General features: G+C 42.4%; 1 protein-coding gene across 1 annotated transcript in view; it reads right to left on the bottom strand.

Moving 5' to 3' along the window:
* The window catches only part of LOC122810653 (vomeronasal type-2 receptor 26-like), a 194,521-nt gene that overhangs the window by 16,866 nt on the left and 162,946 nt on the right, over positions 1–14,709 (bottom strand). The gene's annotated exons all lie outside the window — the stretch shown is intronic.

Below are 14,709 nucleotides of genomic sequence, written 5' to 3'. Positions count from 1 at the left end.
CACACACACACACACACACACACACACACACACACACACACACACACACACACACACACACACACACACACACACACACACACACACACACACACACACACACACACACAGGTCTACTTTTAAAGCTCAAAGTTTCAAAACTTCAAATTTATTATGATCAAGAGCATAGGATCGAAGTTTGAAACTTCGAAAAAAAAAACAAAACATTTTTTTTACATTTCTGCAGCCCCCCACAAACCCTGCTAATTAAATATACCAACTGCGAGGTCTCACTACAGCAACGAAAATGGTAAATTTCCTGTTCTGATCTGTAAGGCAATCTCCATTTAAACCGTTCAAAGTTTCAAAATTTCGACCTTATGGTCTTGACATAAGAAATATGAAGTTTTGAAACTCTGAGCTTTAAAAGTAGACCCATATATATATATATATATATATATATATATATATATATATATATATATATATATATATATATATATATATATATATATATATATACACACACACACACACACACACACACACACACACACACACACATATATATATATATATATATATATATATATATATATACAGTGGATATAAAAAGTGTACACACCCTGGTTAAAATGCCAGGTTTTTGTGATATAAATAAAATGAGACTACAATAAATCATTTCAAAAGTTTTCCCACCGTTAATATGACTTATAACCTGTACAATTCAATTGAAAAACAAACAAATCTGTTAGGGGAAAAATATAAAAAATAAAAAACATACAATAAGCTGGTTGCCATAAGTGTGCACACCCTTAAACTAATACTTTGTTGAAGCACCTTTTGATTTAATTACAGCATTCAGTCTTCCTGGGTTCATACCTGCCCATCAATTAAAGAGACTCTACTTAACCCCAAATAAAGTTCAGCTGTCCTAGTAGGATTTTCTTGATATTTCCTCAGTTGCCTGCTACAGCAAAAGCCACAGTTCGCAGACAGCTTACAATCATCAAAAGGATCTCATTGTTGAATGGTATCAGTCAGGAGAAGGGTACAAAAAAATTTCCACAGCATTGGATATACCATGGAACACAGTGAAGATAGTCATCAAAAACTGGAGAAAATATGGGACAACAGTGATTTTGCAAAGAACTGGATTTCCCTTTAAAATTGATGAAAAGACAAGACAAACACTGGTCAGGGAGGCTGCCAAGAGACCTACAGCAGCACTGAAAGAGCTGCAGGAATTTCTGGCAATTACTCATTGTGTAGTACATGTGACGACAGTCTTCCATATTCTCCCTGATATCTGGACTATGGGGTAGGTTTGCAAGACGGAAGCCTTTTCTTACACAGAAAAACATCCAGGCCAGGCTAAAATTTGCAAAACAATGCATGAAGTCTCCCAAAAGCATGTGCAAAAATATGTTATGGTCTGATGAGACCAAGGTTGAACTTTTTGGCCACAATTCCAAAAGGTACGTTTGGTGCAAAAACAACACTTCGCATCATCAAAAAAACACCATCCCCATGGTGAAGCATGGTGGTGACAGTATCATGCTTTGGGGTTCCTTGTCTTCAGCTGAAACTGTGGCTTTAGTCAAGGTGGAGGGAATTATGAACAGTTCCAAATACCAGTCACTTTTGGCCCAAAACCTTCAGGCATCTGCTAGAAAACTGAAGATGAAGAGGAATTTCACCTTTCAACATGACAATGACCCCAAGCATACATCCAGATCAACAAAAGAATGGCTTCACCAGAAGAAAATTAAAGTTTTGGAATGGCCCAGCCAGACTCCAGATCTAAATCCAGTAGAACATCTGTGGGGTGACTTGAAGAGGGCTGTGCACAAGAGATGCCCCCACAATCTGACAGATTTGGAGGGATTTTGCAAGAACGAGTGGGCAAATATTGCCAAGTCAAGAAGCTATGCTGATAGACTCCAAACCAAGAAGACTGAATGCTGTAATTAAATCAAAAGATGCTTCAACAAAGTATTAGTTTAAGGGTGTGCACACTTTTGCCAAGCAGCTTATTGTATGTTTTTTTATTTTTTATATTTTTCCTCTAACAGATGTGTTTGTTTTTCAATTGAATTGTACAGGTTATAGGTCACATTAAAGGTGAGAAAACTTCTGAAATGATTTATTGTGGCTTCATTTTTTATATCACAAAAACCTAACATTTTAACAGGGGTGTGTACACTTTTTATATCCACTACACACACAGATATATTTGCTACAGTGAGAAAAGTGTTTTTATATTTTTCTATGTTAAAATTTGTCCTTGTGAAAAAAAAGCTATGTACTTACGGTAACAATAGATCCTTTCATTCATGTCCATCCGATATGACATGTAAATCCTTGAGCTGCTTGTTGGATCTGACTTGACAGCAACAGTGCTCCAGTCTTCAGACTTTTGAAGAACTTTCCCTTCCACAATGCACTATTTCCTTGCGGTCAGTCCATCCAATCTGATATGTGGGTCAGAATCTGAAACTGCTATATATCCAGGGTAGTATTATGACAGGAAACCCTTCTGGAAAGAGGCATCAAAAGATGCTCTAACCCAGGAAAAGTAATACTTAATAAAGACCAGGTGGCAGCTTTACAAACATCTACTGAATAACTTCTCAAGAAGGCAGTAGAGGTTGCAGCAGCTCTTGGTTTGCAGCACAAGGGCTTCTTATTTGCAGTATAAATAGGTTCATAGGTAAGTAGCAGGCTAGCTGCACTTGTGGGCCATTTTAAGCTTAGCCAGCTTCCCTTTTGGTGCTCAAACTAACTCATCCCATCTGGGGTTAGACTGACCTTATCCATACCATGGTTGATAATTATATATTAATAAAATAAAGAAGATGCAGTCTGAGAGCAACCTGGAAAGGGAAACTTTAGAAACCTTCTGTCCCAACTTGTTAGGAACATAAGAGACAAACAGTTGAGCATCACTTCTGAAGGATTTGGTTCTGAAAATGTAAAAGCACAATTATGTACATCAACTACGTGCATCGAAAGCATGGAGAATGTACTCTCCTTTGTTAGAATAGTTCAAACAAGAAGACTGGCAAATGAATGAGTTGTAATATGTTAGCCTCAGAAGCTACTTTGGGAAAGAAGGATGGATTAGTCCTAAGTGATACTCCTTTTTAGTGGATTACTACATATGGGGGAGATGTTGGCAATGCATGAAGTTCTAGAATCCTACTAGCAAAAGTGATGGTTACAAAAACTTAGGTTTTCCATAAAAGAAAGTCTAGTGCACTAGAGAATGCTGATTCAAAAGAAGGCTTAGTCAGAACTTCTAAGATCTGATTTAGATTCCAAGGGGGAACAGGTTCTCTGATGGGAAGTTTAAGCAATAAGATTCTTTTGAGGAAATAAAAAACAACAAGGTGAAACGGAGACTCCAGCAGCTCAGACGTATTTAATTAACTAACGCTACACAACTCTAACACGTTTTCATCTACCACAGCAGACTTCTTCAGACAATCACAAGTACATAGTAAATTCAACGCTAAAAAGTGGCACTCCAATCAAATTCATCTCCTAATTAAATCATTAGCCACCATGTTCTTAAAAAAGCACGTTTTACATAATCCACTTCAACATTTAAAAGTCATACACTCAATTAAATAAATTCAATATTAGTACATATAAATACCAACTCATCAATACCTAAAAATATTTTTACAAAAACCCCCCAATAAATACACCTACCTGGAATACAGAGAATTGTATTGGCAGATATTCCTGGATGCAGGAAAACAGCCTGGACTTAATGGGTATATTTCCATCTTACCCATATTAAAATTAAGAGCTGCTAAGCTCTAAATTAGGGTATTATGGTATTTTTATGTATGTCTGTTATTGGCCTTTTGCCACTTTTATGATGAAGTCCCTACTTATATGAATGGGTGTTTTTTTTCTCTAGAAGAGAAATTCTTTTATAGGAAAAGTTTCAAGTTGGGCCAGTAGATGGCGCCAGATCATAACTTTTACTGTTTTTACTGCCTTACACCCTTGTTGTATACATATATTAAAGTGATTTAATATTTAACAATAGTGAATTTTAGGATGAAATGCTTTTAAAGCAGGTATATTTATTGGGTTTTTTTGTAAAAATATTTTTAGGTATTGATGAGTTGGTATTTATATGTACTAATACTGAATTTATTTAATTTTGCATTTAATTGCTGGAACCTGTGTTCTGAGAGACTGCCTTCCAGACTATCTGCAAATATACAGAGCTGAGTATATTTTTTTTGGTTATAAAGTTGTTAATTGTTGCTTAGATCTCTGTTGAAACTGTTGTCTCCCTGTTCTGAGAGACTGATCTGCAAATATACAGAGCTGAGTATATTTTTTTTGTTTTAGAGTTTGTACTGTTAGTTGTTGCTTATCCGGGTTGGTGGTGCTGCGGTAGCGTTGTCGCCTCACAGTAAGACGCTGTCTGGTTCGATTCTCAGCTAGAGCGTCTTCTGCGTGGAGACATGCGTGAATGGGTGTACCTTTGTTGAACGTTGTGTTTCAGGGCTGGTAACTCGGCAAGTAAAAATCAACTACCAATCATTAGCAGACTGCTGTGGCAACCCCTAACTGGGAAAAGCCGAAAGACACAACAACTGTTAGTTGTTGCTTAGATCTCTGTTGAAACTGTTTTTGTTCCACCCACCTACCCTATTTTTGGTTTGTAGTTTAAATTTGGTGGCTTTTGCAGTTGCCCGCCCCACTGTAGATTTGATCTGGTACACTCCCCCCAGTCCCATCTCTTTACCACATTCTACCTAATAAACTCTTTCTGCACTTGCTTTTATCCTTTTTAATTTAATTGCATTTTTTAAACTGTGTTTGGTCTAATATTGCTACATACTCAAGTGTGCTAGCTTGCACTGCATGTAAATTGTTTTTACTACTGTTTTTGCTACTTTTCTGTAAAAAAAAAAAAAAAAAAAAGAAAAACTGTAAGCCTGTTTCCTACCTTTCCTGTAACTAGTGTACCAGATACAGATTTGCTGTATCCAGGACTGTGTGTAAGCTTCTGTGCCCCCAACCCTTTCTGTGTTGGAGGGAAGCCTTCTAGCTTATCAGTGGGAGTGGTAAGCACTAGGTAACCCATCTACCATATAAGGAGTGTTTCTGGCCCAGAAATTGTAGTTATTGGCCGTTTGGGCAATCTCTTCCATCTCTCTCAACTTTCTAATTTGAAAGCCTGCATTTGCACTTGTTTCTGTCCTATAACTCGTCTAGTGCAGATACAGATTCTTAGTTTTAGCACTGAAATTTGCTTATTCGTGCTTAGCACTTGTTCAGAACTTGTAAGCACTAAATAAGCTACTAATTAGGATTACTAAGCACTCAACTCTCCCTGTTAATAAGGAGAAATTAATCGTAGGCACTAAACAGCCTAAAACTGCAAAGTACCTTACAAAGGTAAGGGAAAACAACTCTTGTACTTTACAAAAAAAAAGCACCTAAACAGGCATGTCCAAGGGTCAGCTTCCGGTGATTTCTTCTGTCCACCTGGTGAGTCTGGGCATACTGGGGCAATGCAGCAACTGCCTCATGTACACAGACAACCCTCTCCTCCTACCACCCAACACTACAACCTGAGAGATGCACTTACATAGCCAAACTGGAAGCAAAGCTCTCTCCACCCAAGATTGTGCTAGACAGTCAAGAGGAGAAGGTTAACACCCGCACTACACCTCAAGCAACACATAGCCCTTCTAAACACACACCACCAACACCCACACATAGCAGCACTAAATCCACATTTGCGGAGGCCCTTAACTGTAACCTGCCCAAGCAACAAGGACCTCCGAAGCCAAAACGCAAACAAACACCAATCAAAACCAAAGTGTCACATAGCTCACAACACCAGTGTGCCACCCAGCAACAGCCCCTAAGGCAAGACAATGTGCCTAACACTTTAGTCATAGGTGACTCAAAAGTCCGGCACACTGATGTCCCACTCACCAAGCTGAACAAGGAGAAAATTACAGTGAGCTGCCTGTCGGGTGTCAGGATCCGCCACATAACTCATGCACTCAGGTCACTCCACAACAAGTACAAATATGACTCTGTCATTGTCCATGTTGGAGTGAATGACTAGAGATGTACCTCCCTGGACTACATGAAAAGAGACATGGAAGAGCTCTTGGATTATGTGGCCCAGGCAGGTATGACCTTAGCCCTGAGTAGCATCCTGCCTTCGCTCAGAATGATACCAAAATATAAGGACAAAATGATTGACTTCAACAATTGGCTAAGCTTCTCCTGTCATTCAAAGGGGATCCAGTATCTGTCTGCATGGGACGACATGATAGACAGACCACGATGCTTAGCCAGAGATGGTCTGCACCTGTCACTCCTGGGATTCAGGTTATGGCTAAGGCTCTTGCCACCCCTATAGTGCCTTTTTAGGCAAAGTTCAAGGGACAAAACCACCACTGTACTGGTACAAGCAGGCAAAATCTGAAGGTAATGCCATTCAATGCTAGAAGTCTAAACCTCAAAATGCATTCTCTCGAGGCACTCCTAAAAATGGAGAACATCGATATCTGTGCAGTAACTGAGACCTGGTTCAAGGCTCCAGAGAGCACCCCTGCAATACCAGGCTACAACTCTTACCATACTTTTCGGCCACCAAACCAGGATCGAAACAGTAAAGGTGGAGGAGTGTCTATATTCACCAAGGATATTCACACCACCAGGTTAGTTGCCCAACACAATGAGTCTGAAATTCTCCAGGTGCAACTAACACTAGGTAAGACTGCAATCCAAATTGTAGCTTGCTACAGATCCCCCACCATGCCACAAGATTCTCACTACACCTTTCTAAACATACTGGAAAATATTAATATACAACCAAACACCCTAATACTGGGTGATTTCAACTACCCTTCCATTAACTGGGAAAACTACTTGGGTACCAACACCTTTGCCCAACGGTTCTTGGAATTCATAAATTCCAATGCCTTGGATCAACTAATCCATAGTCCCACCAGGGGGCTCCAATATCCTAGACCTGGTCATTACCAACACGGGAAATTGATGCTCCACACCTATGGTCACCCCCTCATTGGTCAGATCAGACCATAAGCTAATCACCCTTAATGTCCACATCCAACCCCCCACCCCTCAGTAAGGAAACCTCCATAAAAAACTTCTCCAAAGCCAACTTCATGCTACACAAGTCAGAAGTTACAAACTTCATGAAAGCCATGCAGACGGGAATGAAAGTTCGACTGCTGAGTCCTACACTAAGGCTCTGTACCAGCACTCATGCCTGAATCATGCCATCCCAAATAGAACCAAGATGCTCTCCTCCAAAAAAAGGAAGCCAATCTGGTGGTCCCCTGCCATAAACAAACTTTACAACAAAAGGAAGAAACCGTTGCAGAAAAGAGGAAAATCCCATGATGCAAAAACCTCCCTTACCAGCCTCAGTAAGAAGCTGAGATCCCTCATAAAATCCTCCAAAGCTAGTTACGAAAATAAAATTGCCAAAGATTCCATAGACAGCCACAAGACATTCTATAACTATATCAAGAATCTAAATGGCAATGCTCAGATCTGCTCTGAGCTACAACAGAATGGCATTAAATATACTGATCCCAAGGATATTGCGAATATCCTGGCAGATCGATTCAGTGCCAACTTCACCCCCCTCTTACCCCCTAAATGGCCCATCTCAATACCAGAAGATTGCTAAATTCTGGTAATAACGGCCACACAGATAAAAAACACACTCCCCAAAGCTAAGAATACAGCATCCATGGCACCAGATGACATCACGGGCTGTGTACTACATGAACTACAAAATTAACTGGCACCTCACCTAAGTGTCATGTTTAATCGTACCCTCACCTCAGGCTTCATGCCCACTGAGTGGCGCACAGCTACAGTTATCCCACTCCAAAAGGGGGGATCCACCTTGGATCCTGGGAACTACCATCCCATCAGTCTGATGAGCCTGATCTGCAAGGCCATGAAACGTATTATCATTGAACTTATAAAAAAAGACATTGGCAAACTTCAAACACTGGACCCCACCCAGTTTGGGTTCGTGAAGGGCCGATCTTGTCTCCTGAACTTGATTGACTTATTCAAATCAGTCTCCAGAGCAGTGGACGAGGGTAAAGCAGTCCACACAGCCTATCTGGACCTTGCTAAGGCCTTTGACACCATCCCCCACTCTAGAATCATAGATAAATTTACTAAGCTGGGCATTAATCCCTATGTCACTCGATGGGTTGCCAACTGGCTTACTGACAGAACCCACACTGTAAAAGTAGCTGACTCCAAATCCAGCTCCAGACAAGTGACAAGTGGAGTACCTCAGGGTTCAGTCCTGGGACCTCTCTTGTTTGGCATCTACTTCTCTGAAGTACAAGCCAACACTAAGGGATTCTGGCAAGCAAAGTTCGCAGATGACTGCAAACTGGGAGCCATTATTGAATCCCCAAATGATGTGGATACTCTACAAAAGGGCCTTACAGAAACAGATGCTTGGTGCCAGAGCGATGGGCTCAAGCTCAATGCCAAGAAATGTATAGTTATCCCCTTTGGAAAAAAACAAGTACCTGTGAATTACCATATAGGTGGCAATACACTAAACACTGATAGTGTGATAAAGGACTTAGGGACACAGGTGGACAGTGGTTTCACCTTCAATAACCACATCGCCACAACAGTCAGGAAATGCTTCTATATGGCACACCTCATTACTAAGGGCTTTCCATCCAGAAAAAAGGAGATCATTGTCCCACTGTACTCATCCCTCATTAGACCCATTATAGAATACAACGGCCCATTTGGTATGCACCTCTCAAGACATCTGCAACAACTGGAAAGGCTACAGAAATACCTCACTAAAAGAATGCCCTATGCTGACTGCCTTAAAAAACTCCAGCTATACTCTGTTGCATATCGTCTACTCCGAGGCAATCTCTGCTTAACATACAAGGCCATGTCAAACTGAGAGCTGTTGGACATGCTACACTTAAAGAAATCCCAATCCCTCAGAGCCACATGCTCCAGGGATCTAAACCTTGTCATCACAATAAACAAAACATGCTGGAGGGATAGGTTCCTGACCCAGAGACTCTCCAGACTCTGGAATAGATTGCCCATACATGTCAAGCAGAGCATCTCTTTGGCTCTCTTCAAAAGGAACCTTGATGATTGGATGGGAGAAAGGAAATTCTCCCCAGGGATCATGTCAGTCACCCTGCTAGACAGGGGTCCAGGGAAGTAAATAGTGTGAGAAGAAATAGCTAGGGAATTGTTATGATTAGGCTTGTATAGGCCCTGGGGCCAATAGCCCAGTACCAACCTATGAACCTATGAACAATGTACCCAACACACTAGTCATAGGTTACTCTATAGTCAGGCACACTGATGTCCCACTCACCAGGCTAAACAAGGAGAAGGTTACTGTCAGCTGCCTGTCAGGTGCCATGATCCGCCACATAACCCATGCACTCAGGTCACTGCACAATAAGTACAAATATGACTCTGTCATTGTCCATGTTGGTGTGAATGACCTGAGACGTATCTCCCTGGACTACATGAAAAGAGACATGGAAGAGCTCTCCGATCTTGTAGCCCAGGCAGGTATGACCCTAGCCCTGAGTAGCATTCTGCCATTGCCCCAAATGATACCGCAGTACAAGGACAAAATGATTGACTTCAACAATTTGCTAAGCTTCTGGTGTCTTTTTAAGGGGATCCAGTATCTGTCTGCTTGGATAACATGGTCAACAGACCATGATGCTTTGCCACAGATGGCCTGCACCTGTCGCTCCTGGGATTCCAGATACTGGCTAAGGCTCTTGCTGCCCCTATAGTGCCTTTTTAGGCAAGGTTCAAATAACAAATTCACCACCATAACAGGAACAGGCAAGCAAAAACTGAGGGTAATGTTACTCAATGCTAGAAGTCTAAATCTCAAAATGCACTTACTCGAGGCACTCCTTAAAATGGAGAACATCGATATCTGTGCAGTGACCGAGACCTGGTTCAAAGCTCCAGAGAACACCCCTGCACTATCAGGCTATAACTCATACCACACTTTTCAGCCATGTAACCTGGACCGAAACACCAAAGACGGAGGTGTGTTCATATTCATTAAGGATATCCACACCTCTAGGCTAGTTGCTCAGCATAATGCATCCGAGGTTATCCAAGTGCAACTAACTCTGGGCAAAACTGCAATCCAAATTGTAGCTTGCTACAGATCCCCCACCATGCCCCAGGATTCCAACTCCTCTTTTCTTGATGTACTGGAAAATATTAGGGTTCAACCAAACACCCTAATAATGGGTGACTTCAACTACCCCACCATTAACTGGGAAAACTATTTGTGTACCATCTCCTTAGCTCAACGCTTTCTGGAATTCATAAACTCCAGTGCCCTGGATCAACTTATCCACACCCCCACCAGGAGCAACAATATCCTAGAACTAGTCATTACCAACATGAGTGACCAGTGTTCCACACCTGAAGTCAACTCCTCGTTGGTCCGATCCGACCATAAGCTAATCACCCTTGATATCCACATCCCGCCCCCAACCCCCATTAAGGAAACCATGGTAAAAAAATTCTCCAAAGCCAACTTCATGCTTCTTAAGACAGAAGTGGTGAACTTCATGACACCCATGCAGATGGACAATACAGTTACAACTGCTGAATCCTACACAAATGCACTCTATAAGCACTTACATGAGTGCATGGATCATGCTATCCCAAAGAGAACCAAGACGCTATCCTCCAAAAAAAGGAAGCCAATCTGGTGGTCCCCTGCCATAAACAAACTGTACAACAGAAGGAAGAAGCTGTTGCAAAAGAGAGTAAAATCCCATGAGTGGAGGAGCTCCCTGGTCAGCCTCAGTAAGAAGTTGAGATCCCTTATAAGATCCTCCAAAGTTAGCTATGAAAACAAAATCACCACTAATTCTAAGGACAACCGCAGAGCATTCTATAGCTATGTCAGGAATCTCGATGGCAGCACCCAGATCTGCTCTGAGTTACAGCACAAAGGCACGAAAATTACAGAACCAACTGATATTGGCAACATCCTGGCAGATAGGTTCAGTGCTAACTTTACCCCCCCTCACCCCCTAAAGGGCCCACATCTAAACAGGAAGAATGCAGAGTCCCTGTGATCACAACTATGCAGGTAAAAGCTGCACTCTCTAAAGCCAAAAACACAGCATCCATGGGGCCGGACAACATCCCAGGCTGCGTTTTACACAAACTTCATAACGAACTGGCTCCCCACTTAAGGACCATGTTCAATAATAGCCTTGCATCAGGCTTTGTGCCCACTGAATGGCGGACAGCAACAGTTACCCCACTCCACAAAGGGGGAGCCACCACTGATCCCGGGAACTATCGATCTATTAACCTGTCGAGCCTGGTCTGCAAGGCCATGGAACGTATCATCATGGAACTCATAAACAAAGACATTGGTAACCTCCAAACTCTGGATCCCACCTAGTTCAGGTTTGTGAAAGGCAGATCATGCCTCCTGAACCTGATCGACTTCTTTGAGGCAGTCACCAAAGCCGTAGATGCGGGTAAGGTGGTTCACACAGCTTATCTTGACCTCGCCAAGGCTTTCGACACCATTCCCCATTCTGGAATTATAGCTAAACTCACTAAACTAGGCATAAATCCCTATGTCACAAGATGGGTTGCCAACTGGCTCACTGACAGAACCCACGCTGTAAGAGTTGCAGACTCCAAATCTGACCTCAAAGCAGTGACAAGTGGAGAACCACAGGGTTCCATCTTGGAACCTCTCCTGTTTGGTATCTACTTCTCTGAAGTACAGGATAACACAGAAGGCCTCTGGCTAACGAAGTTCACAGATGACTGCAAACTAGGAGCCATAGTCAAGTCCCCGAATGATGTGGACATCCTACAGAAGGGCCTCGCTGAGACAGATGCCTGGTGTCAGAGATATGGCCTCAAGCTCAATGCCAAAAATTACAGTGTCATCCCCTTTGGTAAAAACTCTGCACGCACGAACTTCCACATAGGCAGCATTCTACTTAACACCGAATGTGTGATAAGAGACCTTGCAACCCAGGTGGACAGTAGTCTCTCCTTTGATAGTCACATTGTGACAGTAGTCAGAAAGTCCTTCTACGTGGCACACCTCATCATAAAAGGGTTCTCATCCAGGAAAAAAGAGGTAAATGTTCCCCTCTACTCGACACTCATTAGACCCATTATAGAGTACAATGCCCCTTTTGGAATGAACCTCAAAGACATCTGCAGTAGCTGGAAAGGCCACAGAAGTACCTCACAAAGAGGATTACTGGCCTCAAACAAATGCCCTACACTGATCGCCTCAAAAAACTCCAGCTTTACTCTGTAGCATATCACCTATTCCAAGGTGATCTCTGCCTAACATTTAAAGCTATGTCAAACCCAGAACTGTTGGACATGCTACACCAAAAGAAATCCCAATCCCTGCAAGCTACACGCTCTAGGGACCTAAACCTTGTCACCACAATAAACAAGACATGCTGGAGGGATAGATTCCTGTCCCAGAAACTTCCCATACTCTGGAACAGGCTACCTATGCTAACAGGCATCTATGTCAAGCAAAGTTCTTCATTAGCACTCTTCAAGAAAAATATTGATGAGTGGATGGGAAATAAGAAATACACCCTGGGAATCACTTCTGTGTCTCTCCTCGACAGTGGCACAGGAAAATAACTTTCTTGGGTGGCGTAAGCCAGGGAGCCTTGTTGGCTAGGCTTACGTAGGCCCTTGGGCCGATAGCCTAGTACCTACCTATGAACCTATGAACCTATGAGTGTATGATTTTAAATGTTGAGGATTATGTAAAACGTGCTTTTTTAAGAACATGGTTGCTAATGATTTAATTAGGAGATGAATTTGATTGGAGTGCCGATTATTTGACAAAGTATATATAACCAAAAATACACCGAGGTACCACACAATAGCGTCTTTATTACACAAAAAATAAGAACAGTGGTGAGCGCTTTTGCAAAACTAATTGCTTCATTGTGGGACATCGGCAATTCCTGCATCAACCACTGAGTGGAAAGTAACCACTGTAGCATTCTCATGTGCAGACGTGCCAAAGGGATCAGAGTTATTGCTGCTGCCATGGTCCCCACAACTTTTAGGACCATTCTTGCTTGTGCTATCTTCTTTGAGAGAAGACTTAATGCTTGGTGTTGTAGGACTTGAACTCTTTCTAGAGGAAGTCTGGCCATCATGTTTTTTTTAATCCAATTCTGCTCCTATAAATATGATATGCTGAGAAGGCTGCAAGGCAGATTTCTTGTAGTTTATTGTAATTCCTAGTTGAGACCAGAGCTGCAAGGTGGTGTCTCTTGCTTTTAGTAGTAGATGCTCGGTAGTGGCAGTTAGGAGCCAGTCGTCTAAGTATGGAAACACCCAGAATCCTAGGCGTCTCAGGTGAGTCACAACTACTGCCATACATTTGATGAACACTCTGGGGGCTGTAGTGAGACCAATGGGCAGAGTTCAAAAATGGTAGTGACTGGCTCCCGTCCAGAAGTGCAGGTGTCTCTTGGATTGCCTGTCCATTTTTATGTGGTAGCACGCATCCTGCAGGTCTATTGAGCACATCCCATTGCCTTCTCCAAGAAAAGGCAGTATTGACTGCAGTGTTACCATCTGGAATGTGGACTTTTTTTACTGATTTGTTAAGACTGCTGAGATCCAGAGTTGGTCTCCAGTCCACAGTTTTCTTTGGAACTAAAAAGAATCTTCATTAAGTTCCAGATCCTAATTGGTCTGCAAGGACTGTTTAGATGACTCTTTTGTCTAGCAACTTTTGAATTTCTAGCATTGCCTGCTCCCTTTGACTGGGTGGAATGTCTGGGATCTTTTTCATGTTTAGAATGGGGAAGGAAAAGGGGATAGAGTAACCTCTAGATATGATGCTTTGTACCCATTTGTCTTTTGTTATTTGTTGCTAGGCCTCTGTGTACAGAGATAAGCAGCCCCCAACTGCCTCCAGAGATGGATAGGAGGGCCTCCTTTCAGGAGCACTGAAAGGGCTTACCAAAGAAAGATTCTCTGTCGCCCTGATTCTGTGCCCCCCCCCTGCCATGTGGACAGCATCGTCCATTACCAGCTCCCCCTCTGCCCCTGGAGGAAGGTTCACCACGTGTGTCCTGGAAAGCTCTCTGACATTTTCTCCTAATTCTTTCAGGAGGTCTCTCTGCAATCTAGTAAAATGGGTTAGGTAATTCAGTGGGGCAAAAGTCGGTAAAGAAAAAAATGCGCTTTTCATATCTGTCCATCATACGAGACTCCTTGTTCAGTGGATGAACAGAAGAAGATGCCTCTGAGAGTTCCTTCTTGGTGGCTGTGGCCACCACCATAGCATCTAGTGGGGCCCCTTTAGTTAGAAAAGGTTTGTCCTCTGGGGATGTGATAAACTTATTTGGGCTCCTAGCAACAGGTTCCACTGAATCTGGAGACTCCCACACCTTCCGAGACACTAGAGCCATAAGCTCATCAAAAGGTGGAGACTCCCAAGTAGAGGAAGGGTGAGATCCAAAGGCCTTCGGGTATATGGACTCCACTGCCAAAGGGTTAGTGGACGTCTAGCCACCTCTCTGCTTAGGTATTTCTAGAATGTCTCCAAAGGAGACATCATCAGAAGGCAACCCTGGGGACCCTTCAGCTTCATCAAGATCCATATCATAGGTT

The sequence above is a fragment of the Protopterus annectens genome, chromosome 9.part0, assembly GCF_019279795.1.
Source record: "Protopterus annectens isolate FY-2018-M chromosome 9.part0, PAN1.0, whole genome shotgun sequence".
Taxonomy (NCBI): domain Eukaryota; kingdom Metazoa; phylum Chordata; order Ceratodontiformes; family Protopteridae; genus Protopterus; species Protopterus annectens.
Note: the sequence above shows the minus strand (reverse complement) of the source record. Positions and strands in the feature narration are given on the sequence as shown.